The sequence below is a fragment of the Octopus bimaculoides genome, chromosome 2 (genome assembly GCF_001194135.2).
Source record: "Octopus bimaculoides isolate UCB-OBI-ISO-001 chromosome 2, ASM119413v2, whole genome shotgun sequence".
Lineage (NCBI taxonomy): Eukaryota > Metazoa > Mollusca > Cephalopoda > Octopoda > Octopodidae > Octopus > Octopus bimaculoides.
Window position 1 is genome coordinate 169,670,333 of NC_068982.1, and position 5,361 is coordinate 169,675,693.

A 5,361-nucleotide genomic window follows, 5' to 3' on the forward strand; every position below is an offset into this window, starting at 1 on the left:
TATATATATAAAAGAAATCTAACACATCCCTTGTGTCTGTCCTCTTGTTTGTTTTTTTAATATTTGATTATTCGATTTGACTATATATGTGTGTGTGCGCGCGCATGTATGAGTATATATGTATATATATATGTATATACGTATGTGTATATATATATATATGATATATATACATATATATATACATATATATACATGCACATACACACACACACACACACACACACACACACACACACACACACACACACACACACACACACACACACACACATATATATATATATATGTGAAGGTGCATGGTTCAGTGGTTAGAGCATCGAGCTTACGATCGTGAGGTTGTGAGTTCGAATCCCGGACCAGGCTGCGTGTTGTGTTCTTGAGCAAGACACTGTATTTCACGTTGCTAAAGTTTATCCAGCTGTAGAAATGAGTTGCGACGTCACAGGTGCCAAGATGTGTTGGCCTTTGCTTTTCCCTTGGACAACACCGGTGGCGTGGAGAGGGAAGGCCGGTATGCATGGGCGACTGCTGGTCTTCCATAAACAATCTTCCCCAGACTTGTGCCTGGGTTGTAGTAGTTTTATGTATTTACCACCTTATTCCTTTATAACATTTTGTATTTCTTTTGACTTGTGTATTTTAGCTAAATAGAAGTTGCTGGATTTCGACTCAAAATTGGTAATATAGTCCCTTTCACTGGGAGTTAGGGTGTTATAATGTTTTAAGACTAAATAAATGAGTTTCTTCCTGATGTGGTGGTCAATATTTGATGTCATTTCACGGTAGAACGTTGTATCCTTCAAATGATTTTCAGCTACATCCCGGTAATATTCCGTATCCATTATAACAATGTCACCCCATTACCTTTTTGTTTGATGACAATTGTGTTGTCATTTTTAAGACGTATAAGGACAGACGTTTCTAGTTTTGAAATGTTTGGTCTGACGTTGAAATTATGCCTCTGTGGAAATTTGGAGAGGATATCAATGGACTGATCTAGATGTGTATTTTGTCCTTGATCACGTGGACTTAATCTGGAAGACAATGAGGGAGCTCCTGCACGTTTAATCAACGTGTTTTAATTATCAGTAAAACCTCCTTAGATTATGTAGATGCAATATAATGAACTGCAATTGTGTGCAGAATAATGTTGCTGTTTCGTAATTTTGGGGCTGAGTAGAAAAAGTAAGTGGCGTGTATTGATATTGAAAGAAAGTATTCATGTGTGAATAACATACGACAATGGGTAAGATAAAGGCGGCTAACTGGCACAATTGTTAGCACGCCGCGCAAAATGCTTTACAGAATTTCTTCCATCTTCAAATTCTGAGTTCTAAATCCGCCGAGGTCGACTTTATCTTTAATCCTTTCGGGGTTGATAGAGGGACTACCAGTTGAGTACTGGGGCGATGTAATCGACTTACTTCCTCCCCTCAACTTACTGGCCTTGTACCAAAATTTGAAATCAATATATAATACAGATAAATCTTTGAAAAAAATACAATAGTGTTTTAACCTTCTAAATTATACGAAGCATATCATTATGGAGAAAACATTTGTGTAAGGAAATATCTAAAGTACTTGAAAGAGACTTTCCTTATGAAGTAATTAAAAATGTTTTAAATTGCAATACCATTGAAACTATGGATACAAAGGTAGGTAGCATACCGAAAGTAAATTTAAATAAAACAGAAAATAATACTAAAACAAATATTTTGACTGTAGTGAAGGAGATATCTTCTCAGAATGGTATTCAGAAGTATTAGATAAGATATCTATCTATCTATCTATCTATCTATCTATCTATCTATCTATCTATCTATCTACACACACACACACACACACACACACACACACACACACACACACACACACACACACACACACACACACATATATATGTATATAAATTGCAGACCAGTCTGACAAAAATACTGTTATTTTCTTTTTCGAAAAGTATAAACATAATTAAACTATAAATATTGAAATATACTGTTACATAAAAAGTATTGCCAATTCCCCAAATGTTATACGAATTAACTAAACCAATTAGTTCAAAATTTTTTAATTACAATGAATTACAAAAACAAAAGAGTAAATATAAAATAGTTATAAGAACCAATGAAACAGTGCCAAGAAAATAATTTAAAAATTAAAAAAAAATCAAAAATATAATGAAAATTCTTCCAGGAGATTTTAAAATATTGAAAATGAAAGTCTCATTAATTTATTTACGAAAAGGCCTAAGTTTCATGCAAAGAAAAAAAGTTTAAGATTGTTTATATAGACATTTAAAAAAATCAGAAAAATTTATTACAAAAAGAAATAATAAATTGAGAATCAACGAATAAAAAAAATCTCTGCATGGAAAAGCAAAATATTAGAATTAGTTTAGAAGCGTATAAATACAATTTTAAAAGAAAATAAAGCGTAAATCATAATTAAAATTTTTTTATTAAACAACTCAAATAAGCAGGATGAACTGAGTAGCAAAAAAGATTATAATAACGTCAACGTGTAAACAAAATATAACACAGCATTGGTATGTGAACTATTTTATATACAGAAACTAATGGAACAAGAATCAATGATAACAAAGGCATAGACGAAGACAAACAAGAATTAAACAAATATAAATAATCTGATACAATAGCATGCAGATTTAACATTATGATTTAAAAAAATAAATAAGGAATAGCTCCCTCTACACTGTATTTCCAGAATACATAAAATGAACTAAAAGCAGGATTTACAATTTCATCAACAAAACACGCTGGGAAACTTGTAATAATAATAACACGCATACTGAAATTGTAACTTAAATGTATCGAAGAGTACAGTAATAAAGGTAAATGTTTTCTGATGATAGTTGGCAATAGATTTATCAATATTATTAATATAATTATTAAGATATAAAATCCAGATGTCAAGAATAGAAATAAAATAGATAATTTTAACTTCACTATATTGTTATGCATTGTATTTTCTCAAAATGAATCCAATAATGTCTTATAAGAAATAATAGTGCTTTGCTTTCATAAAGGAAATAAAGTGAACTTTGCTACAAATAGATTAGCTGTATAATAGACTGACAAAAATAGATTCATAAAAATACGAAGCATAAATCAAGTTTTAGTGTCGTTAACATTCAACGAAGCAAGAATACAACAATATAACGGATATTTTGAATTATAAGTGTATATAATTTGTTCCCTTAAATTAGAATCCAATGGGTTTTAACAAGTTCCTCTATATGATAAACACATTTCCTTTCTAGAATGAAAATAAATGGATAAACAATAATACTTTGCGCAATTGAAATAAAATATAAACATAAATATAGATTTAGGCGTATCAATGATTTGATTGCTATATCTATTTAATTCCTGAAAATCATGTGACAAGATGATATGTCTCTTAAAAAGTTGGAAATATATAAAAAAATGGATATTGCAAATTAACAGCAAATGATTTAGACATATGTACAATCAATAAAAATATGATATTAAAATATAGAACAGAATCAATAAAGACCAATATTGAGGGAGATGAATATAACAAACATTGTAATAAAATAAGTCAAATATTATAGGCAACAATACGTATTAGAATATGAAATGAAAACTATCAAAATATATCAATAATATAGCGATGTTTAAATCATACGCAAACTCAAGGAGAAAGAAAAGTACTTCGAAAAGCAAAGTAGACAGGTATATAACAAGAAAAAAAAAAAGAATTATTTTCAATAAAATCGAAATTATTATAAAAAATTTTCGAATTATAATATATTTGATATCTTAAGACACAAACATGAAGCACAAGAAGTATAACAATAAATTTAAATGTATATTTTAAGTACAAAATTTGGTTACTATAAATAATAATTTGATTTGAAGATATTAAAATATTAAAAAGTGATAACATTCCTTTGAGGCAGAAATTAAAGACAAAAAACCCCAACAAATTGGTGCAAAACATTTTAGACATACAAAAAATAAAATATAATATAGAAAAAAATCACTCATAAAATAAAAAAGCAAATATTATCAAGATACTAGCAATATAACAAACAAATATACTGTATATCAATAAAACGTGAAAAATTTAGGTTAGTATATTAAAAAATTAGAAGTCAAAAATAAAAATAGATAAAGAAAAAACAATGAAAAATATCGAATAGAATAAAATTACACATGTTATCTGACAACCAAATAAATACCAGACAATCAATAATATTATACTGTTTGTCATGATAGTTGTTCGAATGTTACACTTTTAAATACATTAACTGTGGAGCGAAAAAGAAGACATGATTAAGACCTGTATCATAAGCGTTTCTAACATGAACACAAGTCCTGAAATTTTGTAGAGGGTAAGGTTTGTCGATTAAATCGACCCCAGTATTACACTTGTGACTTATTTTATCTTCCCTGGAGGTATGAAGTACAAAGCTGACCCCGATGGCATTTGAATTCATAACGCAAAGAGCAGTTACTCAATGCCGCTACATATTTTGAATTGACGCTCTTTTGATTTTGCCAAGCCACCACCTTGAAATCTTCAACTAACATAAGGAAACAAGATCGAGAGCTATATTTTATATCAGTTTATTTAAGGAACACAATCAAAGACATAATCGAAATGGTTAACATATTTTTTTCAGTAACTTTAGCTAAAGAATGAAATCAAAGTCACATTTGAAATCTTCAATGCAATAAAACAATAATACGATGATCTATAGATTTATATACTAATAGAGAAATTAGAGTATTCTTAATATGCGATATTTCCACGGATCCTGTTTGTAAACAAAACAGTAAAGAAATAATGATAAAAACAATCTACTTAAACTGCATAGATATGTCATATCTAAATATCTAAACTGCTCAGGTCAAGGAAACCTCTATGTGCTCACTTGAACTGCTAGAAACAGCAGCTAAATTTACATCAAATGTCTCACTGCCGTGTGCGTGTGTGTGCACACGCGCGCATGTGTGTATTACATAATGATACTGAAATGGAAACATAGTTAACATTAAAAAAGTAATATAAATGTTCTTTATTATGTTATTAGTGTAACAAATTACGAATGACACTAGTAAGATATTAAATTGATATATTATTTATTAATTGAATAAAAGAATCTGTCTTATAACTGAAAAAACATGAGATAGCGAGAGCTAGCAGAATTGTTAGAGTGCCGGAATAAATGCATCGTGGTATCTCCTCCAGCTCTTTACGTTCTGAGTTTAATTCTTGACAGTATCGTCTTTGTCTTTTATCTTTCAGGATCGTTAAAGTACCAGTCAAGTACTGAGATCAATCATATAATCTAATCCCCCTTCTTCAAAATTG